The following is a 27,949-nucleotide window of genomic DNA, read 5'->3' as shown; positions in this document are numbered from 1 at the left end:
AGTGAATAATGAAAATATATTTTTAGCAATATACAATATCGAGAGTCGATAATATATATCGAATATCGTATCGATTCTCACGTTTCGTCTGTTTTTCTCAAACATTTCCAACAATGATATCTTCGAGTTCAATATATATATATGTATATACATACATACATACATATGTACATATATATGGAAATAGGTAAACAAGAGTTTTCCCTTTGTATATAGAAAAGCGAATCTCAAGAGATTCTCTAGGGGATTATCGAAAAGGGCCACGGCATCTCATGGTGTTCGCATTTACAGGGGTTTTAGGTGCTTGCTTATGGGTTGGTCGTTCGGTGTTCACCACAGTGAAACCTGGCTATGTAATATTAAGGTATATATCCGAAGTCTGTCGAAGTCTATGGTATTCCCTCTTGACGCAAGATGCACTACCGGTGCAACATCCGAGCGGCTTCTTGCTACTCTTCTCTCGATCCTCGCAAAATTTACGATATACGCGGAATGTTGCATACTTAAACAGTGAATATATAGATCAATAATACGATCTGTACATTCCCTTCGATATTTCTCTCTCTCTCTCTCTCTCTTTCTCTTTCTCTCTTTCTCTTTCTCTCTTTCTCTTTCTCTTTGACTCTCCTGTCTCACGCCCTTATCTACGATTTCCAAGGATGTTAATTACATACGAAGACGTTTCGACAAATTAAGGATCTCTCTAACGTCCTTGACGTTAAGGGACTAAGCCGTCTCTTTAAATAAGGTCAACCCGGATGTTTAAACCTTTATCAAAAGTTTCTTACAAAACGGAAGGAAGAAAGTTCTCGGTGTGTTCTTTTTAAAGGAACTTCCCTTCGGCAAATAAGACCATTAACTTCAAAGGGGAAATCCCACTTACAATCTAAACATTTTAATCGTCTTTAGGAAGGGATTCGGGTTATAAGGAACGAAAGAAAGGAGAAACGATCTGAAACAAAGTAACTGCTTAGATTACGTTACCGTGTAAATTTATCGTAATCTTATTCTTCCTTATTTCGTAACATCTTTTTCCTCCTTCGTTCCGTTCTGTTTTACGATGGAAGATCCGAAGGAGAAAAGAGGAAAAAGGAAAAAAGAAATGTTCATTGTAGATATACACGGAGAATCGAACGAACTTTGGGACCGGGGGCAAGAGCACAAACCAATGGGCGGTAACAGAAGTAAGTTGTATCTGTTTACGGAAGACAGAGAGAGGAAAAAGAGAGAGAAAGAGAGAGAGAGAGAGAGAGAGAGAGAGAAAGAGAGAGATAGAGGGGAAACTGCGAAGAGGTAACTCTAGAAAATCAGGCAATTTAAATTCACCGTAAAAAGACCTTTTAATTAAAAGACTTTAATTCCTCGCGGCGGTACGGGAGACGTTTACTTATTCATACTAATGACTAGGCAGCCTCGAGTAATTAGAACGGTTTGAGAACTCGGCATCCGATCCACGTTTGCGTATATCAAGAATCGTACGTCGTGCTTATGAGACTTGTACGTTTGAAGTTGACAGTCTGGATTAGGCTAAAAAGGAAAGAGAAGGGCGGTGAAGGATAGAAATGGTTTACATGGATAGAGGGAAGATATAGTCGAGGAGAAGAGGAAGGCCCCTTTAAAAATCTTCAACAAGTTTATTTTGGCTTTTGCAACGAAACGCTTTATGAACTATCGACTATCCTCTCATAGTTTCGTTTTTTCTTTTTCTTTTTTTTTTTCTTTCTTTCTTTTTTTTTCCCCTCCCAAAGAAAAAGAGAGAACGTAAATAATGTGAATTAAATCTGTAGCGAAGAGCAACCAACGCAATGCCAGACGAAACATTTCGTAACTTCTACCTAGTATGCTCCCGTGTATACACCGTCGAAGGATTTTTCGAATGGATTATCTCGTTATCCGACCGCTTTCCGTACTGTGAATCATCGATATAAAAAGAGAAAATCCGAATGTTCCACGAGGTGCAAAGAATTTTTATTCGGATTAACTTTACTCGATTCTCTATTTCTCTCTCTCTCTCTCTCTCTCTCTCTCTCTCTCTCTCTCTCTCTCTCTCCCCCTCTTTTTTTTTCTTCTTTCTCTGAGCCATCGGCTTTGGCGCAGACTCGTTAATTGGATCAGGTTGCTACGATAATTAGATTAAATTCGTCAATTAATATTCCGTGTTTTACTTTTGCGCTATGCTCTATCCTCTCTCCCACTCCTTTTCTCTTTCCTCCTCTCTCTCCCTCTCTCTCTCTCTCTCTCTCTCTCTCTCTTTCTCTGTCTCTCTGTCATGCCACTTTTGAACTATACCATTTTCTATGCTCAATCGACGTTTTTGCCGATTTACAAGAATACCACCCATGTTATTCCAAGCTTTTTCTTTGTGTCCTTCGTCCATCGTTCTACTTTTTTTTTCTTTTTCTTTTTCTTTCTTTTTTTTTTTCTGTTTCCGCAACTTTTACTGCTTTACTTTTCTCAATTTATTCTCGTCCTCTCGTTCGAAAGATCCTTCCGTTCGATTACCATTACTCGTACATTACCTTAGTAGTAACCTTTGCTTTTTCTTTCGTCGATCGATGTAACTCCTTCTTACGGCCATAATTCACGATCTTACAAATCCGTGCCTGAATGAGGTTTCCCCCACTTCCCCTCCCACCACCCCTCCGACCCTTCTTTCTCCGTCAGCCATCCTTACCTTGGCCTTTCAGATTTCTTGGATCGTTCGTCTACCTAGAATTTTCTTACTAGGAGATATATCCAACCGGAGATCGAGAATTGATAGGTCGTTTGAAAAATATGCGTACCATAGTTTCGTCATTTTGATTCTTGCCACTTTAAACGATTCTCATTTTCTTGAGATTTTCTTTTGTTCGAATGTTATTAAATCGGATGATATGAAGATATTGGCGTGTTACACGAAGTACGTTAAGAAATAAAAAAAAAAAAAACAAAAAAAAAAAGAAAAAGAAAAAGAAAAAAGAAAAAAAAGAAAGAAATAAAAATGAAAGGGAAAAAAAAAAGATGAAATAAAGATCGTAAGATTTGTAACGTATATTAAAGTGCATGCTGAACATTTTTATATTTGTTTCGTTGAAGTAATAAGCAAGCACTTTACATATAATTTCACCTGTGCGTTCGGCCAAGTCTTATGATAATTATCTATCGATCCTTCATGATAATTATGTAAATATTGTCATACTTTTCTAGAAAAACAGGTGATACTTATAAACGTCATTGAGATGGCAAAGACTCAGTGCGTATGGATATTTTTTTTTTTCTTTTCATTTTTTCTTCTTTTTCTTCTTTTCCTTTCTTTTTCATTCCTTTTTTAATTTCTCTTTCCATTTTTTCTTTCTTTTCTTTTTTTTTTTTTTTTTCTAATTGGAAATCGTTTGAAAATGTAGCACTTTTTTAAATTACATATTGACAGTTTTCATTACTGTCTCGATCGTTTGTTTCTGGCACGTTTGCTCCTCGGTAAACCACCATTGGGTTTTTTTAAAACGATCGTATAGCTAACATCGAATCTGCGGTCTCCGGTCTTCGGCTCGTAAATACAGAAACTTGAACGTTAGAATTGATTGTAGAAGTCCCTATTTCTATGCACCTGCTACCAATGCTATTCCGCACATCCTTTCTTACTTTGCTAGTTCTACGTACATATATACATACATGCATAACTGACAATCCTTGCCTTTCCTTATGATCAAAGTCGTATATATATATATATATATTTGAATACTTTAAAAATGCGTTCTTTGTTCTTGTAAAAAAAATGCAAAGTTTATTAACAACGAATTCGATTACGACGTCGTGCTCGTTAATATTTTACGTTTTTTCTTTTCTTTTCTTTTCTTTTTTATCTCATTAAAAAAATAAACAAGCGTATTCTTCATATTTTCATCGATAGTTTTTTCCTTTCCTTGTTCATTTTATCGATGAAGTCATTAATTGAATAATCCTTGTCATACTTTCTTGTATACGTCAATGACAAGATTCTTCTTAAACAATACAATCTCTTAGAAAAGTTTACAAGTATGAAAGTTTGGTATTAAAGTTGCCCACCTCAATGGTCGAAGTTTAATTACTCGACAGATTTTCTTTAATTTTTGAATTCATTTTGAGATAGGTATTGTTAAAAACTTGTTAGTCGAACTTTGATACCAGCCAAAAGAAAAGTTAGTTCAATCGAGTTGAGAGTGTTCAATATAACGTGTCGATATAACGGATTATAGTTCCTTTAATAGCGTATTAATAATTTCAATGTTTTTGAAAAATTGATATCTTTATTAACATTCAATGATATTTGGTAGATCAATAAATTATTTTCGAGGATTATCGATTACAGTTATTTTTTTATCTTCAATACTGTTATCTTACTATCATAAGGACATCGTTTCTTTTCTTTCTTTCTTTGTATTCTTTTTTTTATCGACTTTTATTAAAAAATAATAACATTCTGAATGTTTCTTGAATCGAACATTGTCTTGATTATAACTACATCTATTTTTACTGCTTTTAGCAATTCATTCGATCCTTAATAACAATCAATGATTTAGATTCCGATACGATTTGATAGATCGATCGAGGAAACTTTGTTTATAGGCTGTTTTCTAGAACAACTGGAGACTGACAGATTGAATATACCGAATACATTACTAAAAGTTGCACAACGTTGCTGTGCGGTAACATAGCTCTACTAATTTCGAAACCACCCGCATTGGGGTTACTCGAATAGACATTACTACAGAGCGGAACTTCCTAGCTTGTAAGTACTTCTTGGTTCAGTAGTTTCTCGCGACTGTCCTGGAAACTTGTTTGGCACTTCATTAGAGTCACAAACCTTGCTGCTGTCCTCGGATGTTAGGTCAAAGAGAAGCTTAATTTTGTGAGAAACAGGAACACCGCTGATAGAATTCACGGTTTAAGCAAATTGAATTGAATTGACGTAAGGCAGATAAGAATATGTACTTATGCTTTCATAATTTATTCAAAAAATTTTCTATGAAAGAATCGCCGTTATAAAATATATACAGGTATCTATATGTATACATAGATATGAAGGTACTTGTGTCTAGACACTTTTTCCGGTAAACTTAATATCCGTATAATATTACTGCAATTTTACATGGTGCGCGTAAACGCTGAGAGCATGCCATTCAATTTCGTGCCATTCAAGGCACGGAAGTTTTAATGACTCGTACCGGGTTAATTGTAAAAGTTGAAAAATAATGTGATTCGGCGCGTTACAGTCTTGCTCGGAACGAGAACGATTTTACCCGTCGTGTTAGAATGATTATTTCAATCTCGTGTACACGTCCTGTTATGGTTATTAAAATGCAACGTACTTTATCTCGCAAGGTACCACGATCGATTAATTTTTTTTTTCTTTTTTTTTTTTTTTTTTCATTTTCTTTATAATCGATCCTAAAGTATTTTTATGAAGACTGTTGAAAAAGAAATTGTTGACATATGATGTTATTAAATAAAATTACGAGAGAAACGATAGAGAATTCACGTGAAATCCTTGGCATTTATTTTGAATGGCTCAGAATTCACAGATCGTTCTTGCACGGTTAATTGCATGATACAACCGGTCGAAAAGTTTTCTGGAAAATCGTTGGTCCAATGTTCGCAACTCGCGGCTCAGTTTATTTGGAGGATGGGTACACGTATGCATGAACGCGAGAGCATCGACGTGTATTGCACAGACTGTGAAGACACGAGCTGCTGCTCCTGCTACTGCTGCTGTTGTTGCTGCTGCTGCTGCTGCTGCTGCTGCTGCTGCTGCTGCTGCTGTTGCTGCTATTGCTGCTGCTTTTTCTACCAGTAGATAGAAGTGTAGATATATGCAAGTGTGTGCATGGGAATCCTGTATTGCACTTATACTCGTTTTAATCCTGAAGAGCGTATTCGTCCGCCATCGTTGAAATCGTGGAAACTCTCTGGCTGGTTGCATGTAATATCCGTAACACTCTTTTGTTAATAAAAAAAAAAAGAAAAAAAAAAGAAATAATAATAATAACAAAAAAAAAAAAATACGAAAATAAAAACGAAAAAACCAGACGTTGGAAAAAGGATTTTCGACGGGAATCATAAAAAGATGACATTGCGTTATTCCTCGTTATTAGCTAGAAACGAATTTTGTTCATTGTCCTTTTTTTTCTTTTTCTTCCTTTTTGCTTTTTTCTTTTTTTTTTTTTTTTTTTTTTTTGTTTCATCTCGACATAAAACATTGACGCTCAATTGGTATATATATATATATATATATACATATAAGTAAGAAGAATTACGAGAAAGAAATAAAATTGTCAATTTTCAAACCGTAGTATTATTTGGCAAAGCTTTTATTTAACTTTCTCGAAATGGAATACGCATGTGTATAGATACATATGTACATGTATACTTTTGATTTTACGTCGTCGACAAATTGACATGATCCACATATATCGAAATTGCGTTGTAATTAACGTGGTCGCTTAACAAAGAATAGTATTTGTTCAAAACTGTAATTACGATTGCCATCGGCAATGGCCGTAGGATAGAACATTGTAATTAAAATATTGCTCGTCGATGAAACTATGATTAATACGTGATTATAGTCTCCCTCGTTAGAATATATATAGTTCGAACCACATTTGACGAAGTTCAAAATTTCATTAGTACGACTTCGATTATTATAATATCGTACTAAAATAACTACTTAGGATATAAACATTGGAAAAATTTTAAGTGCCTGTCATTTACGAAATCGTATTGTCAATGTTAAACTAAAATAAATCTGTCGTGTTGAAAACGGAAGGGATAACGAACGAAGATAACTGCGTGGTTACTCGTGATCGCCTTTGAGAAGGATTAGAAAACAAAAGCATCGTTAATCTCGAGATTATTCCTTCTGAAATTGAATTTTGCAAAAACAGAAGTTATCTCTGTCTCTCTCTTTCTCTCTTTCTCTCTCTCTTTATCTCTCTCTCCCTCTCCTCTCTCTCTCTGTCTGTCTGTCTCTCTCACTCTCTTTCTCTTGTCTCTTCTCGTCTTTCCTCGGGTGTCCCGAGTAATAACACGTAGAACAATCGCCTTAACTCGAAAAGCCTTCGTTAGAAGCATTGCTTCCTTCCTAGTTTCCGACTCGTTTTTCGCTCGACAGAATTTATCTCGAGCGTCCACGTTTTAGTCTTTCTTCGAGAAGAAAGCATTTCGCTCGTATTCCTCGTTTCCGCATCGCCTACTCTCCTCTTCGATTACCTACGTTTCTTTTGCGATTCAAATGCTTGCACCATAATATCGCGCGCTTTAATATTTACTGTGCATTCCTTAACGGTGCATTAAACGCTCTACGTCGTTTCTTTTTTCTTTTTTTCTTTTTCTTTTTCTTTTTTCCTTTTCTTTCTCTCACGAACTTCTTCGAAAAACGTTTTCTAAGCGTACACGTAGATCGAGATTCCCATTGAACCATCTCAATAAAGAAACTAACAAATATCTCTCTCTCTATCTCTCTATCTCTCTTTCTCTTTTTCTTTCTATCTCTCTTTGTCTCCTTTTTATTCTCTCTTTCTCGCAAAAGAGTTTCATCTCGCATTCATATGAAAAGCTCTCTTGCTTTTTTTTTTTTTTTTTTTTTATTCTTTTAAGCTCTTAAGAGACATTTTCGTTTTATCTACGTATATAATACGGAAATAAAAAATACAGCAAGCGAATATCATATATATATATATATATATATATATGTATACGATAGAACGTAGATTTTTATTAGATATAATCCAAGTTATTGACAATACGACCGAAAAGCATAGATATTAGAATTTTCTCTCGATAAAATCGGTCTTTCAAAGTAAAGACGTGTTGGCACCTTTTCTTCGACCATGCAGTTTCTATCGATCTCACTTCAGGACGTTTACTTATTCCTCTTTGTTACGGTCTTACAAAATCTACGAGGTCTTCTTCGTGTTTCGTAAGCTAACCCCATTAAGGACTGATTTGCATCTTCTCGGATTATCTTTATCGATCAAATGATGAAGAAAGAGTTTGCAAATGTAAATATATATTATCTTCCTTTGGAACTAACTATCAGATAATATTTTATTTTTGAAGAATACAAAGGTAACTTTGATCGAGACGTAATTTACATTGCGGTAATTAATCATTGGTACCATCCTATTATCCGATCAAACGATAATATTTTTACGATCTTAGTTTACGATCGGATTAATACGGTGACTCTTTAAGTTAAGCGTAACGGAGATAATAAAGACAAGATCGGAGAATCATAGTTTCGCGAGAAAGTCTATACTTTGGTCCTCTTTGCTCGCGGGCAAGCAGAGTTTGAATTAAGAAGATCCAATCCTATCTTCGTATTGAAGTAGGAGGTCAAACTCAACGTACAAATCATTTCAAGTTCTTGAGCGAGTTCGGTGAGCTTCAAAACGGCGCGTTTGTTCGAGCGTAAAATTGCTATGATATAGAAGGAGGAGTAAGAGGAGAGACCGACCTGGTATATTCGCTCTTTCTCATCCAACTATTCGTCCTCTTCGTCGTTGTCGGTCCCACCAATAGCCAGCCGCGAAAATCACGAAGAATGCGCTTTTCGAAACTTTCTCTCGTTCTGCTTCGGAAAGATTGAATTATTCCTTCCATCCTTTGCGACGAGATGAGCTCACTCCTGCAACGAAGAGATACGATCGCGTGCGTTTGGCATTAAAACTGAATTATTATTCGCGATGGAAAAAAAGAAAAATATATATATATATATATATATATATATATATATATGTAAAATAAGAGATATAATAAGAAATATAATAAGAAATAAAACGAGACGTTAGATATTAAAGTTCAATTAAAATATAAAAAGGATAAATTTTTTTACTACTACCTTTTTTCATTGCTATCAGCAATCGTTTAGAAAACGCGCCTATAACGACGAAACATAAGAATTCGCGTTGAGTCGTTCCACGACCTCATACGTTTGAAGTCTCCCGCCATTAAATATGTTCGCATAAGTACTCCGACGCTTTTGCTTTTTGCATGTCGTTCTCTTTGAACGTACGTTCTAAGCTCGGTTATACGTACGTTTATAATGCGCTTTGTGCAAAAACCAACGATGATTCGCGGTTCGTTAGGGACGTAGGTATGATTGTCTTGCTTGCGCCACCATAATTGGTCCAATTTTTTTTATTCCTCGACATCAAATAGATTTTTCTAACGACTTATGCTCGATGCTCGTTGCTCGCCCGAATTGATTTCTTTTTTTTTTTATTTGACTCGACCTTTGTCCTGATATCGCGTTCGTCAAGATGATAACAGAATCAACAAATTCTAAAAGAAAGAAAGAGAGAAAGAGAAAGAGAGAAAGAGAGAGAGAGCGAGAGAGAGAGAGAGAGAGAGAGAGAATTAGAGTTAAAGTTAGATTTAGAGATAAAATATTTGCAAGCAGATACAGATAAGACGAGGTACGCGAAGATGCGAGAATGTTTGTTCCTGTTAATGGCTTTGCGGAATTCTAATTTACTCTACTTTGTCGGTCAGAAAATCACGTTGACCAAGCTATCGATCTTACGATTCTATCGACATACAAATCCTTTCGTTTCAACGTTTGTACATTTGCTCATTAAAGAATAGATATTTTAGATTCCTTCAGTTCTTCGATAAAATCTATGTATGATACGAACGAGAATGAATCGAAGAATAATGAAATTTTTATATCCATATATTACATTCCTTCTCGTCATTATCGTATGTATATATCTCGTATGTATATACGTAAAATGTGGTGTCCCATTAAACGTACGATAAAAGGAAAATCATAAAACAGAGAAAACAGATGAAAGAGAAAGGATGAGTCCTAGAAAATTTAAAGAACGGTACTTGAGTTATATTTGTTGAGGAGGTGGAGAGGAAGGACGAGGTATGGCATGAGGTTTGGATATTTTTCTCCCTCTTGCATTATTTCACTCCAGTTCCTCGGTATCTTTGACAAGAATCCCGTACGGATACCTAGTTTCGTATTTTTATTTGCCCTCTGTGTGTACTCGCCTATGTTGAAAATTCGTCGAAGCTGAAAAAATTCAAAGCAATGATCATGTATCGTCTTTCCGCGAATGCGTAGATAGGTAGGTAGGTAGGTAGGTAGGTAGGTGGATAGATAGGTAGGTATTCGTTGCAAGTTTGCGTACGTAACACGTTCGACCATCAAGATCGTAGAGTCGAATACGAGAGAGGAAAGTAGGCAATATCGAAGGATAGAGAACGTGCAAACATTCAAAGTTTACATCCGAATATGTTCGACGAAATATATACAATTTCATCGTTTTTATTCGTCCAAGTTATCATCACATTTTAAATCGAGTGCCTTCCAAGATCACGATGACGTATGAAAAAGGTAAAAGGTTTACGTTGCTCTTTCAGTTATGATGCCTTTATGCCAGACTTAACATCTAAAAGTTAACATCTCGCGTGGACATTGTCAAATTTTCCATAGTCCGGGAAGAAGTTGGAGCGAACAATAGTATAAGATATCATCTAACGTTTGCTTGCTAGTCTCGGCAACCAGGAGAAGTGTCGAGAGTTAGTGAAATTTCTTCCCTCGGAAGTTCCTCGATGCAATTTCAACGGACCATACTGGATGTGCCACCGAGTGGAATATTTTTCCTTTTCCTTTCTCCAGCCATACTTTTTAATATCCGTCTTTCTCTCTCTCTCTCTCTCTCTCTCTCTCTCTCTCTCTCTCTTTCTCTTTTTCCTGAACATTCGCTCCATCGCATCGCGATATTTAAAATAAGATGCACCGGAGGTGATACTACTCAGTGAAAATGTTCATCTTTGCTTGGGATTTTTCTTTTATTTTTTCTTTCTTTTTTCTTTCTTTTTTATCCTCTTTTTCTTTTCTTTTGCTCGAAAGTATGATAAATGTAATCATAAAAGCAACGTTTTTTCGACTATACCGAAGGACCATCCTCTTATTCGAAAGTTCGAAGAAAAAGTCAATTGAAAAATACCTACATGACCTAGAATCGTTAAAATCAAGGCGACCTTCTAAGGCTGATCGAATCGATTTCTTTTTTCGAGGTCAAGAAGAACTCTTTAATCGCTTGGATGCTGGTACGAACACCAAAGCCATCCTTAGACGATTTCTTGAAGAATTTCATTCTGAAAAGTTGAACGCGCGGATCCGCGCGCCTTTTTTCTCGCTTCCTTGGCGTTTCCACGTTCTGATCGAGAATGTAATTTCCGTCAGGTCCGAAGAATCCAGGACGATTCCGAAATGAAAAGGGCATGGGAAAAAACAGAGAGAGAGAGAGAGAGAGAGAGAGAGAGAGAGAGAGAGAGAGAGAGAGAGAGAGAGAGAGAGAGAGAGAGACTCGGCACGTCTGACACCGATACAATTTGCCCGATAGAAGAAAGCGAGAAAGCACTCGATAGTTTTTTCGTGGCACTTTTGTACTTTCTTTTGGCCTTTTTTCCCCCTTCCTTTCTTCCATCCTTTCTTTCTTCTTTTCTTTTTAGTAGCGTCACCGCCCCCCCCACCCCCCTCTCCCGACCCGACGCTCCACCTTTTACTGCTGCAATTTTATAGTCCCTCCGAGATCCGTCTTGCTGTGCATTCGTCCGAGTAAATCTCGCATAGCTTTCGATAGATAACGTAAGTGTAAGTGATTCCTTGAATCACCCGAGGCGTACCTACCTCCGGAATTTGATCTTTCGAAAAAATTTCTCCAAGTGTTTCCATAGATTTCAAACTTATTCCTCCGTCAATATGTCTATAAAGTGTCATTTCAGAAAATTTCTATTCACCTTTCAATATTATATCGCTTTTATGATCGTACATTGTAATTGTAGTTAATTAAAAATTTGTCAGGAATAAATGATTAAAATGTATCATTCGCATTATCGAACTTTTTTCATTGATTATTTTCAATGGCGATCCAGAGGGAATATTTTCAGCTTAAAAAAATTTCATATATCCCTTTCTCCTGGTACAGGTGTTATTATTCTAACGAAAACTTATCTCGATAGGAAAATCGGAATAGAATCTTTCAGTCGAGCGATTGCGAACGATTCGGACTTCTCGAACCATCGAAGAAAATCCCTTGTTTCCGTTCGTTTCACCGGGATGTACCGTAAAATCTTTTCCGACAGTGGAATTTCAAAAGCCAAGTTCCGTCCTACGATCTGCTATCGTTGCTTTCTCGCATAGAAAGAAACTCGATAAGACTCCCCACTCGTTCTCTTTTCTCTAGTTCGTCCATATCGGAGAAATCCGATATGGAAGGGATGCATCGAGTTGTCAACCGTAGCTACGAGACTTAAACTCCCTCCTCTCTTAAAATCCTCCCTTCCTCTCACTTTTCCCTCCTATATCCCCTTTTGTAGTATGGTTCTCGTCACCTTCGATATTATCCTTCCTTTTCCTCGAGATTCAAGCTCCGAGTCTTGTTCGATGCTTTCGATCTATGATCAAATCGGTTTGACCTCGATACCTTTCGATCTATCTTACTACCATCACTTATCTCTGGGCTATTCAAAGGAGTACTTCTTGACCTCAAAATGTCCAATTCCTTTTCTTCGCCGTTTCGTTCGAAAGTTTACCCCTTAATCCTATTACGATCGAAGAGCTTCTTAAAACCCAGTTAAGATCGATATCTATCGTGAGGATTAACATCATCTAGGTACACGTTTTGCATCTACTTAGAAAGCTTTCTACTACACGATTTCGCATTACGGTTAAACTACTTTCGAATCGAATCTTCGAACAAGACGCGATACACATTTGCCTCTCCCTCTCTCTCTCTCTCTCTCTCTTTCTCTGTAAGCACGTCACACGGATGATGTCCTCTCATAGAATTCCCAACTTCAAACCTACAGATCTTCTGTTTTCGTATGTAGTTCTCTAGACGATTTTCCACGATATATATATATATATATATATATATATATATATATATATATATACCTCGTTTCGAGACGGAAAGTTGGAAACTTCTCTTCTCTTCTCATATTCTCTCTCTCCCTCTCTCTGTCTCTCTCTGTCTCTCTCTGTCTCTCTCTCTCTCTCTCTCTCTCTCTGTCTCTATTTCTCTTTCTCTTTCTCATTTTACATAGAAACGTTCACTTACTATGCTTCGCTTCTGTCATTCTTGATAGTCAGATTAAAACTACGTACTTAACGTAGTCTTTATTAGTATCGATTTAACATGGCACGAGAGAAAAAAGATGAAAATAGCTAGAATACATATATATGAATATATATATATATATATATATATATATATATATATATATAGATAGATAGATAGACAGATAGATAGATAGATAGATAGATAGTCAAGAAGAAAATAGAAGAGAATAGATGAGTTTCACCATCGACGAGCCAATATAATGGCCGTCGGGTGGTTGGTTGCTTGTCTTGGAACGGAAAAAACAAAAGAACAGAAGATATACTTCCGCTTTTATCGTTCCACTGGCGAAAGGAAAAAGGTGGAAAAGTTGGAATCGAGTTGGACCTTTGGTAGATCGCCTTGATTGGCCTTATGACCTTCTTGGAACCCTTCCCTGTTCGATGTCCGATAGTAACGAAAGAAAAGGGTTAAGCTTTCGCATTCCGACTTGGAAAAGACGAATAAAAAATGAGTTCCTAATTTCTTTTTTTCTTTCTCTTTTTTATTCCTTTACTCTCTTTTCTCTCTCTCTCTCTCTCTCTCTCTCTCTCTCTCTCTCTCTCTCTCTTTCTCTTTCTTTTTTTTTTTCTTTTTCTTCGAACGATCTAATATCAGCAAAACTCTTAACACCATCGTAATTTTTTTGATAAAACGCGACATTACCATCTACATGGAATAGAAATATTATTGATGCAACTAGTTTGTGACACCATCTCACATGACTTGTAAATAAGTTTTTTAATATTATGGCCACGCCGTTATGTATTTCTCTGGAGACTCTATTTACTTTACGGGTCACGGATCTTCTTCCTTTTTTTTTAACATCGTATCGTACACCATCATGAAAATTCTTATTATAATTCTTATCTCGTATGGCAGTTTTCTAGGTGAAAATCTGTTGATGACGAAGAAGAGATACCACATCTTCTAAAACAGTCTCTTACGCACTTTCCCCAAATTAGATGCACGAACTTGCTGATTCTGCGTAACTACTAAGTTAGACCTTCCCGCGAGACAATATGTAGATAAGCAAAGTTTCCATTGTCTTTGGATACATTCATCTCGCTTGCAGACGTTCGCGCTTTCTGAAGAACGTTATTAATCATGCGCAGTATATAATTTTCACAGGCGTTTCCAACAACCAGATTATATGCATATATATATATATATGTACACTTGCCTATATGACTTCGTGTAAAAACAAAATCGATGTTTCGAAGTATCTACATCAATTCGTTCTTACAATATATCACGTTAGTCGATCGAACTAAAATAAAAATATCAATTTCTCAAGATCATGGTTTAGCAATCACGTGCGGTTTTTCTTTCCCCTCCCCTCCCCTCCCCCTCTTCCTCTCGCCACCACAATAGTTTTCATTTCAATCGGAACATTTCTTTCGCTTTTATTTCATTCGCTACTTCATGATAGAATGGTAAAAGAGAGAATGAAAGAAAGAGAGAGAGAGAAAGAGAAAGAGAGAGAGAGAGAGAAACTATTTTCAACAATTTTACTTCGCCTAGAGACGTGTGTACGCCACTATTTGACTGCAAAGGCGCCCCTAATATTTGATCGAATCTCTTCGATTCCGAAAAAGTTCGTGAAAGTTACGCTGCTCTCTCGGCGAACGTAGGCTTAAGAGGAGGACTTGAAAGAGAGAAAGAGAAAGAGAGAGAGAGAATGAGGACAGACGAACAAACCAAAGAACGAGAGAAAGAGAGAGAGAGAGAGAGAGAGAGAGAGAGAGAGAGAGAGAAACAGCATAGATTCCGTATTCGAAAGAAAGAAGAGGAAAGAAAAGAGAGAGCTTCCAGAATGGCTTGGAATACGGACTTAAATATTTACCCGATGCAAACAGAAAACTCAGTGCTTCGGTGTAGCCAACCAACCCCTTTGCTTGGAAACATTTCCGTAGAATTCGGTGTGAAAGATGCCGTAGATCGAGTAGTTTCTCTCTCTCTCTTTCTCTCTTTATTTCTCTCTCTCTCTCTGTTTCCCTTTTTTCTTCATTTTCACACATGTTCCATTTTTTCGGTAGCTTCTTGATTCTTTTTTCTTTCTTTCTCTTTCCTCTTTTTCGTTTCATTTTTATTTCCTTCAAAGAAAAAAAAAGAAAGGGGGAAAAAAGTTTCCTCGCATTTACACAACCTCTTGCTCCCAATTTCTTAGGAGTTTTCTATCGTTGACTATCTATCTATCTATCTTCCTCTCTTTGTTACGACGATAATAGTAGAAAAATTTTTATATTGAAACGCGCGGCCATACAAAACGCGCGTGTACGCTTTGCCAGGATGGAAACAGAGTCTGACACTCGAGGTGTACCTTTACGTAGTACTACCCAGCGACACGCTAATGGATACTCGTCCGTTTCTAAGGAAGCAGGAGAGAAGAGAGTTGTGTTGGCGAGGAGAAAGACCAGGAGGAAGAGGAGAAAGAGGAAGGAAAGAAGGTATGCTCCGACGACCGAGTCTGCCGTTGGAACGATTTTTACGCGGCAAAACGCGAAAGTTACGTGTACGGAGAAACGAGAATGGTAGAGAATACGAGAATAAGAGAAAAGAGAAGGAGAAAGAGAGAGAGAGAGAAAGAGAGAGAGAGAGAGAGAGAGAGAGAGAGAGAGAGATAGCGTCTTCGTGAGAAACGGCCGATTGTTTCGACGTTTTCTACCGGCTGATGGGAGAGGAGGTAAAGGGAAAGATGAAGGAGGGTAGGTAGTTGAAAGGAAAATCTATGGTGGAAACGACGAAGGAAGTCTTTCTCTTCTTTTAAACGGCCAAGATACTTTCTTTGCGTCGTTGAAAATTCATGAAACTGTTCTTCGACGTCGTTCTGTCGTTTCTTCTTCCTTCTCTCGAATTATGTCGCTCTTCTTCTTCTTCTTCTTCTTCATCATTTCTTTCTCTTTCTTTTCGTTTCCTCGTTCTTTACGAAAAATATTTCAATCGTTACTCGAGTACATAATTTGTGTTTATCGGCTAATGGACGCATATCTACTTTCTAGTAACTAATGGATGTTAATCCCGTATGTTAAATGTAATACAGTAAAATGATGAACGTTTAATTTGTTCAAGAATAAATTAGAAAAATTCTTTGGCAAATTTTAACTAGTATTTACCTTCTGATTGCATTGAAAATATCTATATGTCAAAAAACTGATAGAAATATTTTTATATACAGTATACCTATATATATATATATATATATAAAGAATAAGAAAAAAATCGATTAATATAAATCAACATTTTGCGTAGATAGATTTATTAACTTATCTGTTACCTACGTGTTAATTTTTATATGCATTCCAAATACATACGTCGGTTATCGTGAAATGCTTACGCTCTGTTTAAATAATGTTACAATGAATGTTGATAAATAAATATTACAATGCGTTTCTCGCTTTATTGAATTAAAATAGAAAGCTCTTAAATTAATTTTGTAAATAATGGGAATTATAACTTCGGGAGCAATACGTGTATGGTTTCGCGTTATTTGAGCTCCTATAAACAGTCTCGGTAATATTAGCCGTTTATATTATAAATACAAATAGCGGATGGAAAATATTTGTCATTTTTCTTTTTTTCTTTTTTCTCTTTTTCACTCGTTTTTTATTTGTTTATAATCCGTGCGAGCTTTTAATGAGGAAAAATATGAAATTAATTGACTAGATGTTAATTTTATAAAGCACGAATGTTTATTATCCCGTTCATCTTATCATTCTCATTGTAAACTATATCAGAAATTTTATCCATAAGTTATTATCCACAACATGCGTTAACGATCAAAGGGAAACCTCATAGCACTCAATGATAATTCCAATTCTTTTCGATTTATTCTACCATAGCATAAGTGGCGACAGAATAACGAGTATGTATATACATATGTATCAGCATATATATACGTACATATATATATATATATATATATATATATACATATGTATATATATATATGCTAATACATATGCATGTATGTATATATATATGTATGTGTATGTTCATTCGTCGAATCGTGGGATCCTTTGAGGTTTGGCATCGTCATACATAACATGTATGAAATTTTAACGCAAAATTGTAGCTGGTAGTTCCGACCCTTTCGAAAACACAGCTTCGCTCTCCCAACAAAATTCCTATATCCCTTTATCATAATCGATGTTGATAGGGAACGAAGGATGCGTAGACGCAAGTTTCGTTCGTGTACGCTTTTAATTAATCATACCTACGCTTACTACGTAAAATACGAATTGTAAAAGTGCCATTATTTGTAATTCATTGGCACGTAATATTACGCTTTTTTTTTGTTTTTCTTTTTCTTCTTTTTTCATTGATCGTTTAAGTGCAATGAATTCTTCGCGTATTTTCAAAATTATTTATTAATTACACTTAAATGTATTGTATTTTTCACGTCAGTGAGCATCCAGTCCCAATTTCAAATAAGATTATATTGTTGTCCTTTATTTAACGAAAAAGAAAAAAAAATCACATAGGATATAGTGTAACTTTAACAATACTCTTAATTAATAGCAATCTTACGAATATACGCGCATGACTTTCCTTTTTCTCTATCATCTTTAAGTCCTACTTAATATATATTTCGTCGTAATACACAGAGTCGTACAAAAGGAATCTTTTCGATAAGAGAAACTTAGCCTCGTTTTTTTTTTCTTTTTTTTTTTTCTTTTTTTTTGGCCTCTTTAAACCCCGTTTATTATATAATTTTTCTTTTTCTCAAATATAAAATTAATTTATATATTATTTGACATATCGTAGAATTCGTTAGACGTTTATATTTGCAAATTTGTTAATACATAATTTTGATTAATGAACACGATCGAGCTCGGAATACAATTGAATAAAAATTTAGCAAGTAATACATTTATATTATAAGAAAAAAATTGTTTATTGTAAACATCTCGAGAAAGCTTGATTACATCCCAGTAAAAGTATCATCGTTTCATCAGTATGCCAAGCGCGATCTATGGAGTGGTTTGCTCGTAGAATAAGGAAATTAAACCATTTATACCATTCTTGTAGCTGTCACGTGCTACGAAATACGAGGACATCCGAGAATATCCAAGCTTTCGCCTCTGTCTCTCGGCGGTAGCTCAATTTTTCCTTCATCTTCTTAATTCGGGAATGAGGTGGAATTCTTAAAAGCACGACGACCTGACGAGCTTCAGGAAGTACAATAGAATTCGTGCGAGTAATAATTTAACAGGTAAAATAATGTTTCAACTTCAGTTAGAAAAAAAAAAGGAAATAAGAGAAGGAAGGAAAAAAGAAAGAGAGAAGAAAAAGGAAAAAAAAGGAAAAAAAAAAAAAGAAAAGAGAAAAGGATAAAAAGATAAAAATAAAGAAAGGAAAATAATCTTCTATCTAGTACCGATCGTGAGCACAAATCTCATTCGACTCTCGAATCGAGCGATTTAACAATTAATTACACTTTTCCGTCTAGATTCAGAAGTAGCAGAGGCTCGAAACTACGGTTCTCTCCGAGTCAAACGTTCCTCTGAGAGTAGCGAGCACTCATGGTGGGAAACTCGTTTCTGCTCGAAAGAGTTGTCCTCCCTTCTGCTATCGTAGTCCGTGCTTTTAAATGAAAGAAAAACGGAGAGAGAGAGAGAGAGAGATAGAGAGAGACCCATGGCGTCCGTCGGATTCAATGACCGCTTTTCCAGCACGAATCGTGCTTCGAAGTGAATTACCGAAAGAGAGTTACGGATAATTTCAGATACTCCAGATGAATAGACCTTTTTCTGTTTCCCTCTTTCTTTTCTTTCTCTCTCTCTCTCTCTTTCTCTCTCTCTCTCTCTCTCTCTCTCTCCTCTTTTCCATTTCTTTTCTCCTACTTCCGCCTTCACCTCAGTCACTCCTTTTGTTAGATTTCTTGATATCATTCAACTCAACCGTGCTGATTTTCAACAGAGAGTTCGCAGAGTTCTCTCTCCTGCGAAATTTGCTTTCATTTTTGCGTTATATCCAGAATAATCGGCGCTCATTTCCTCGCTCTTTTTCTCTCTCAAAACTCGAAACTCAAGCATTCATAGACAAGACTACTAGTAGTAGTTTCGTGGATTAAAGTCTGACTGATGTTCGATTCATCAATTCGTCGACATTCAATTTTGTTGACGTTCGTTTGAATTTATTAACCTTATTTCGATTATTTTAATTGTATATATATATATATATATATATATATATATATATCTTATTCACCTTTTCAATTTTTGTTTATTTTAAAAACAGCCGAATGTATGGAATCGCATCGACTCTTGACTTCCTTTTTATTTTTCGAATGTTCCCTTTACAGCTTGATGCGGTTTCCTATCGATCGATCGAAGCTCGTTGACTAAGAGTTTGGAGGAGGAGTCCATGCGGCAGATAGCTGCTTTCGAAAGTAGCTCTTTTTGAAAGGCATCTAATTCTTTACACGGCAAAGCTTCTTTACGGCGGTGCGGCTTCTAGAGATCCGGCGACTAAAAGGTCCGAAAATCCAATATGCGAGTGGGAAAGCACGTAAGACCAGTTTTGCTAAAAGGATCGTTCGTCGAGGCTTTCACTAAGTCTCTTCTTCAAACTGTTTTTGCGAATGATAGTTGCGGCACCTCGATTCCTTCATTTTTCGTTGATATTATCTCGGCTTCAAAATGAAAGGATAAAGTTTCAAGCAAAGCAAACGGATATCGATCTAGTCAGTTGTTTGACATTATCATCCGATGGTATTCTTTTGTTCTTATTACTTTATCCTTTTCTCTTATAAAGAAGGTAGAATAAAGAAAATCATGAAAATTCTCTTTCGTCTTCGTTTCGAAACAACGTCTGAACGTCGTGATATGTGACTAGAAGAGAAGAATCCCAGAAGCGAAAGCGCGATAGGCGAGTGTCCTGACAAAATGGTACGTGCCCTTGGGAACAAACGGGCGATGCATTTATGAGATTTAAATCGCCTAAGCGGTCCATTTCCGCGGTTATGCATTATTCACCAACTCCTCCCGGTTCTTGAATGTTTTATGTCTTCGTCCTTTCCTTCTTCTTCTTCTTTTTCTTCTTCTTCTTCTCTTTTCTTTTTCACTCTAGTCTTTCTCTCTTCTTCTTGTTCTTCTTTGTCCCCTTTGGCCCTCTTCTTCTCGTATCACCCCTCACACTTCGTAGAACTTTGAAACGTTGTGACTGGCCGCGAGGGAGAAGAAGACACTCTCGAGATGGACGACGAGTCGGAACGAAGTAGTTTGCGGTTTTTGTCTTTCCCAATGGCACGACCGCTACGCATCGTCTATTACCATTTCTCATGTAGCCGATTCTAAATTGTGAGCAATCACTTGACTCGTGTCTTCCTGATATTTGCATACATTATGTTCTCGTATTACCCTCTTTATCGTAAATTGTTTCTATTCTTTATCGCTCGAAGACTTCAAAACTGCTAGCTACTATACCATGCGAAAGAAAGAAAAGAAAAATATGAGACCTTACGAAGCTCTACTCAGTTACTATCAAGTACGTACCATTACGCCGTTATCGTATGGTCGAACGTTTGTCAAACGTTTAACCAAAAGCTTTCTATTTCTTTATACTTTCTCAAAAGATTTCGCAAGTGATCCTTTTACCATCACTCTCTTCTGTTTTTCTACATCTACATTCAATACCATGCAAATTTCATTGGCAAGTATATCAAAACATCCCCTATCTAGTTTTTCCCTCTCGTCGTTGATACGTCTTTCAGTATTCTGTGCGCTCCTCTCTCAACAAATTTACTTTACCGTCCAAAAAGAATTTTCGAAGACGCCAGTCAGCCAGTCAGCCAGTCAGCCAACCAGCCAACCAGTCAGCCAACCAGCCAGCCAGCCACCCAGCCAGCCAGCCATCTCACAGCAAGTGAGCAAACGACCGGTGCATTTCTTGAACGAACATGGCCACTGTCCAGTTTCGTGCTCCGCTTACGCCTTTAATTACCTATCTCTTCTTTCTTCTTCTTCTTCTTCTTCTTCTTCTTCTTCTTCTTCTTCTTCTTCTTCTTCTTTTCTTTTAACAAGATTTCTCTGCCTTTTTCCTTTTTTTTTTTTCCTTTTTTTCCCTTTTTTTTATCCGTTACGTGACAATTTTTCCTAATTTTCTAGAGGAAATACGAATTAACGCGTATGTCGACATTTTAGTAATGCATGAGTACGCAAGAAAGACGAAAACCGAAAGCTTTTATCGTTGTTATCACAATACCGAACCTTTTCTCACGAAACTTGTCTTCTTGTTCATCTCGTGCGAATCAGTATTTGTAGTGTCGTAGGCGTCGTCGCACTTCTTTTTTCTTTCTTTTTGTTTTTTTTTTTTTTTTTTTCACCTCGGGAGCTTTATTTTTACAAGCGCCATTATTCAGGGCCGAACATGCGACGGAGTCAGGAGTAAGAGCGAGCACAAGTCTTTCTTCTTTTTTCCTATTCTGAAACACTGGCTAACCAGTCTGACCACTGACGAACGTGCTACCTAACTCCTTCTTTCCTCCCCCCCCCTCCTTCCCTTTATCTCTCTCCCTCTCTTTCTCTCTCTCTCTCTCTTTCTCTTTCTCTTTCTCTCTATCTATCTCTCGCTCTTTTTCTCTTTAGCATATACACGCAGACTTGTCAAATACGTACGTGTGCTTCTATCCCTTTGGCTTACTCTCGGTCTGCAGGATAAATAAAGGTTAAGGTTAGATTAAGTATGGGGATTCTAACGAACACCATCCGGGCTATCGTGGCTTCTCGTGAAATATACTCGCCCGTACCCATCTCTTTACGAAATTTCCAGGGGCGTAAATTTTCTACGGGGCATACCTTCGGAAATTCTTTTGTCTGCCGTCGCGAGTTCGAAAACCAGATAACATTTTCTCTTTGATAAGTTATACATGAATTTATAACGATGCGAAATATCAATCGAGATCAGATAGACTTTGTTTTTCTTCTCTCTTTTTTATTTCTTTTTCTTTTCTTTTCTTTTTTTTGATTTTTTTTTTTTTCAATTACCGAAGTCATGTTAACATGTGAACAGTATGAAATAATAATATCATTATTATTCATTAAAAGGATTAACGAATTATAATCATTCGTAAATGTGCATGTTATTAATAAATGTTACTTTCCGATCTACAAATTGTTTATATTTTGTTTTTTTTTTCTTTTTCGTTTTTATTTTTTTTTTTTTTTTTTGTTCACATATTTTATCGGATTATCGTTCATTTCGTCGTATTTCTAAGAATTTCCGTCATTCTCTTCGAAAAGATTCATGGTTTCCGAGAGAAGGAAGAAATTCGAAGAAAATAAGAATGGCGAAGAAGATTGAGAGGGGATGGACGATGGTGGGCTGTGGCGTGGGGGAGATGGTATGGTAGAGGTCAGAACTATCGAAATCGTCGGCGCGAAACTATCTCACGAGTTTCCGGCGGAGCCGATAGACGGAATGGGAAGCGCGGAACGGAAACGGACGATTAACGAGAGTTTCCGCGGGAGCGATCGATCATTTAACTCAACCCCATCGCGTCTCCGTCTCCGTGATTATTCTGCACCGAGCCGGAAAGTCGTGGCTCGAATTGCAGCCGATCCGCTCCCGACATAGCCACGTTAAGCGCGCGCGCACACCCTCGATCTTTCACTACCACCACTATTACCACTACCACTACTATCACCACCATCATCATCATCGTCGTCGTCGTCGTCTTCGTCGTCGTCGTTGTCGTCGTCGTCGATTTTCTACTTGGTTTGCGAACTCAGCGATCGCTTTGTTTAAGAAGCTAAAACGAACAAGCGCCGATATCTATTTGCTTAGACTATTCCTTCCATCGATCGATGGAGGAACGATTAGGACAAGTTTCTTTCTTTTTTTTTCTTTTTTCTTTTTCTTTTTTTTTCTTTCTTTCTTTTTTTGATTGTAACTCGTATCAGTAGACTAATCGATCTCTTGGAGATGTTTCGAAAGGAATGTATTTGAAAGTTTGATTAGATCGATATTAGAAGGATTAGTAAATTGAGAATGAGTATTTGTATGTATGCTCTATTGATAACTCATAGATATTTAATTAGAAAAATTAATGTTAATTTTTTTTTTTTTTTTTTTTTTTTTTTTTTTTTTTTTTTCAATATCGAAATTATATATTAAAAGTTTTTAAAGAATTTCATTATCTCGGTGTTGTATATAACGTCGACGACATTAATTAAAACGATGTTGATGTATTTTACGTTTTCATGATGGGATTAATTAATGAAACTAGTAACTCTTAGAAATCAGTTTTGGAAAAGTTTTTCAAGTATCGTTAAGAAGATTTTGTCGGTGATTTGGTGATCGATCTTTTCGTTCCAACCAACAGATAGAACTTTGTCGGTACGCGGAACAAAGCTGTCGAACAATCTCTTCCGTGTAGAGAATGGCGAGGTCGACGACGACGACGACGACGACGACGACGATGACGACGACGACGACGACGACGACGACGACGACGACGATGAGGACGAGGACGAGGATAAGAGCGAGAACGAGGACGACATACTGTATTCAGATTAAACCGCAATTTCGACGTGTAATTGGAACAAGATAGGGACACAATGCGAAACTGTCCTATACGATGACTTCGATCCCTTTAACTCCCTTTTAACCCGCTTAAGTCATAGAGCATACACCTGATTACTAATTAGATTCCTGGGATATGCTGCAAGTGTGTGTGTATATGTGTGTGTATACATGTATGTATGTGTGTAGAAATAGAGAGAAAGAGAGAGAGAGAGAGAGAATTTCCCACCAGCAGTGTTTAAAAAGCGAATCTGAAAAACGAGATTTATCAATATCATCGATCGTTCCGCATTGAGCTTTGAAAGTAATAAAAATAATAATCATATATATATATATATGTCATATATATGATTATAATATATATATATATTTATATATATATTATAATGACATATATATATAAAATCATGATTAACGATTCCAATTCCACAAACATCGTTAGTAATTTCCTTTCAACATGTTACCAGCGTATCAACTAGGCCATAACTCTCGATTTTTTTTTCGTGGATTCTTTAACGATAAAACAAAATTTTTCCTTTTATACGAGTAAGAGAGAGAAAGAGAGAGACAGAGAGAGAAAGAGAGAGAGAGAGAGAGAGAGAAAGAGAGAGAGAGAGAGAGAGAGAGAGAGAGAGAGAAGGGGAAAGAGTGAGGGAAAGGGAGAGGGCAGTTGCAGTACGATCGAATTAAATCGAGTGCACCGGCCAAGCTCGACTCCGTCACGGATCACTCTCGATCGCGTTCTCTCGAGTGAAGTGCAATTAATTATCGTTAAATTGGATTGACGATATTTCATGAGAAGGTAGAACTACGGGACGCTTCCACGGATCATTGAGTCAGTAAATCGACTGCCAAGAGCGGACGTACTCACGGGAAATGTACCTAATCGGAGTAGGAGAAGGTCGGTTGTATGTCGCTTATCGCAAGATTTCTTAAGGTTCCATCAATTTTATCGTATATCGTTCTTCTCGACTCTCCTTTTTTTTCTCTTTCCATTCGTCTTAAATTAAAAGTCGTATGGGAATCGACAAGGAGTCGTGATCAATCGTATAGCCCTTATCTTTTTTTTCTTTCTTTCTTTCTTTCTTTCTTTCTTCTTCTTTATTTCCTTTTTCTTTTTCTTTTCTCTTCCACCCTCACCCCCCTAATTATTTCAATCACTTGACATAAATTCATTGACCTCAAAATAAAAATTATCATTCATTTTCATATCTTTCATTTTCTTTTTTTTTTTTTCCTTTTTCTTTTTCTATTTTACATAGAGACTATTTTACAACAAATTGTTCTTTCTACCTCCATAGTGCATGGAAGATTCTCTTGAACGGTGCTTCGTTCAATTTCACGGTGGCTTCGACTCCACGAATTATTCGATCTTTCATCGAACGAAACCCCTCTCTCATCCTCGAAGATGTCGAATATAATATTCGTTTGGCTTTCCGCGAAGGGGTCATCATCACGTTGGCGGAGGTTAATGTCACGGTGGTTTTCTGCGATATTCCATTAAGAGGACGCCTCTCGCGTTATCGTTCTATTAAGCTGCCTCTTCTATCGTGCCCTCTGACGCTCGCGAAAAGTGGTTACTAGGAGTGGGAAGAGAGCGACAGAGAGAGATAGATAGATAGATATATATATATATATAGAGAGAGAGAGAGAAGTAGAGTTATAGATAGAAGGGGAATATCGGCGGTTACGTCGCCGCCGCGTTTATTCCGCTTCCAAACTGGTGGCCGACATTGCGGCTGGCGGCGCGTCGATTCGAATTTGAATTCGCTTGCTTTTGCATTTAGATCGACGACAAATAAACTGTGAAAATAATTTTATTTCTGTATCTTCCATTTTATTCATATTGTTATTTATATGAGATATATAAGCTGTTTCTTCGTTTTAGAGATTTCTTTTTCTTTTTTTTCTTTCTTTTTTTATTTTTTTTATTTTATTTTTTTTTTTTTTTTGTACTCCTCATATAATATTAACCCGTTAACTGTGTAAGTCTATTTAAAAAATATACGTTTACATTGGATGACAAGGATTATTAAATAATAAATATATTCGTCAAACTTAATGCATATATAGGTGTTGTAAAATTGAATTAAATTATAACGAAGTGATAGGTTTGAATAATCAATAATTTTCTTGATTATATACTTTTGATATTATTGACAAACACTTGTTAATAGTGTTTAATGAATCTTCTGGTTATGAAGAAATGGCAGTTGTTTATGTTTGTGTGTGTGTAATAATGAGTAATGCGAAAAGAGAAATGATCTTTTGTTATTTGAATTAAAATTTTTATGAGAATTAAAAGTTATTCGTAAATTGAAGTTTTTAGAATATTGAAACAATAATGGAATAAAATAAGTATATGAAAGTAAAAAAATTTCATCAGCACGTCGTCACCGTATCATTTCCGCATCGTTTCCGTGTCGTACTCGCGTTGTGTCCGCGTCGTGTCGTGCCGAACGGCCCAAGGGGTTTTGAGAAAGATCGGAAGCTTTTTGAAAAAGATAAGAGAAAAGGATTATTTCTCTGGAATTTTATTCCAACCACTAATAAATGGCACGTGAACATGACAAAATTTCTATCCCTTTTCAGAGCCTTCATTTGTCCGTATATACTGTGCCATTTCTATGTCGAATTTACTTTCTTTATTAGATTAGATTTAGATTCGAAATTTGCGAATGTAATTACAAAAAATCCAAAAGAAATATGTCAAAGGAATTAATAAAGATCCGAATATTGAATCGTCGTAAAAAACTTTCTGCAATAATTGTTCAATGTCTAATAAATTTTTTTTTTTTTTTTTTTTTTTTTTTTTTTTTTTTATTTATTTATTCTTTTTTCTTTTTTTTTTTTTCTTTATGCTTTATGTTTTCTCAAAATATCTCTGAAATGTCTTAAATTTACGAGTACATTTTGATTTTCATTGAAAACTTTAATTCAATTGTCAGAAGGTAAATTTTCTTTTTTCTTTTTTTTTTTCTTTCACACAACGAATGGTACATACTCGACGTAACATTATATATTCCCGTCACCTTGCGACAAGTTCCAACAAACTTTTCAATTTTTATTTATAACCTTTTTAAACTCGTACGCGACAAGTTAGACATTTTTATTTTACTTTCTTCTTTTTTTTCTTTCTTTCTTTTTCTTTGTTTTTGTTTTTTTTTCTTTTTTTTTTTTTTTTTTTTCCTTCTTTCTTTTATTTTCCAACCAAGAGCCAAGAACGCATAACGTGTTTTAGTTTCTTCTCAAGCAAACTCGATGATATCGCGAGGCGTTGTTGCGTCGTCGAGCTAGAAGCCACGGTGGTCTATCTATTAATAGAAACACATGTGTGCTCGCTGGCACGCATGACGAGGGCGCACCCCGATAAATCAGTCATAATGAAAGAACGCTTGGCAATAGTCGTTTGCACCGACGACCGGCACTTCTCTTAAGATCCTTCTCATCTCGTCGTCGCATCTCGTCGCTGTTTGCAAAAGCGTTAATTAACGAACGGAATCTTCAATTTTTTTTATTTATTTCTTTTTTTATTTATTTATTTTTTTATTTATTCATTTATCCATTCATTCAATCATTCATTTATTCATTTATTTAATCTTTTTTTATTCTTTTTTTTTCTTTTTTTCATCTTTTTTGTTTATTTTCTTTCATTCGAAAGTTCACCTCGAAATAATCGTCTTATCAATGGTATACACATCGTCTAAGGGTTTTCCTTTAATCGTGAAATTAGAAACGTACACGAAATTCCGTGCTTTTGATCGTAGCGCGACGAAAAGCCTGAACGATCGCAGCTTTATCAAGTACGTTCAAATCCCGTTTAACCGAGTTTTTTTCGCGTGAACCCTAAAATCCCGACTGGCAATTCCATCCCGTGCAATGTCTTTTTTTCTTTCTTTATCTCTCTCTCTCTCTCTCTCTCTCCCTTTTCTCTTCTTTACGTCTTGAATCAGTCCGAGGAAATTGAGTTTCGATCACTGATTGAATCGCTAAGTTGGCCAAAGGTATATCGATTCGTGGGTACGCGCTGGCGCGCTTTTTCCAACTACTATGGACGGCTAAAGAGAGCTGACGGCGAGTTGAAGAAACGAGAAGAAAAGTAAAGAAAAGAAAGGAAAGGAAAAGAAAAAAAAAAGAGAAGAGAAGAGAAGAGAAAGAAAAGAAAAGAAAAGAAAAGAAGAGAGAAAAGTGAGAAGCAAGACTCACCGTCAAGATATGGCTAACGTACGACGTGATTCAGCCGTGAAATTTTTCCCTGATAAAAGAAGATTAGTTTCATAGTAACCAAC

The 27,949-nt window shown here is 36.3% G+C and overlaps 2 protein-coding genes across 12 annotated transcripts in view; one reads left to right on the top strand and one right to left on the bottom strand.

Annotated features, from left to right (window-relative positions):
* Nucleotides 1–27,949, top strand: part of LOC124426647 (E3 ubiquitin-protein ligase MYCBP2) — a 171,503-nt gene that overhangs the window by 60,063 nt on the left and 83,491 nt on the right. The window lies entirely within an intron of this gene.
* The window catches only part of LOC124426744, a 78,180-nt gene that overhangs the window by 49,872 nt on the left and 359 nt on the right, over nucleotides 1–27,949 (bottom strand). For 2 of the 3 annotated variants that reach the window (XM_046968844.1, XM_046968827.1), the window contains exons 1-2: nucleotides 27,867–27,949; nucleotides 8,471–8,641 (exon numbers count right to left, since the gene is read on the bottom strand). The exon at nucleotides 27,867–27,949 is cut by the window's right edge. The gene's annotated coding sequence lies outside the window, so the exon portion shown is untranslated. Of the gene's footprint in view, nucleotides 1–8,470; nucleotides 8,642–9,051; nucleotides 9,197–27,866 lie in introns of those variants that run through there. The other variant, XM_046968836.1, reaches the window with a different exon arrangement.

This window comes from Vespa crabro, chromosome 1 (genome assembly GCF_910589235.1).
Source record: "Vespa crabro chromosome 1, iyVesCrab1.2, whole genome shotgun sequence".
Taxonomy (NCBI): domain Eukaryota; kingdom Metazoa; phylum Arthropoda; class Insecta; order Hymenoptera; family Vespidae; genus Vespa; species Vespa crabro.
The sequence above is the reverse complement of the archived record's forward strand: the minus strand, read 5'-3'. Positions and strand labels throughout refer to the sequence as shown.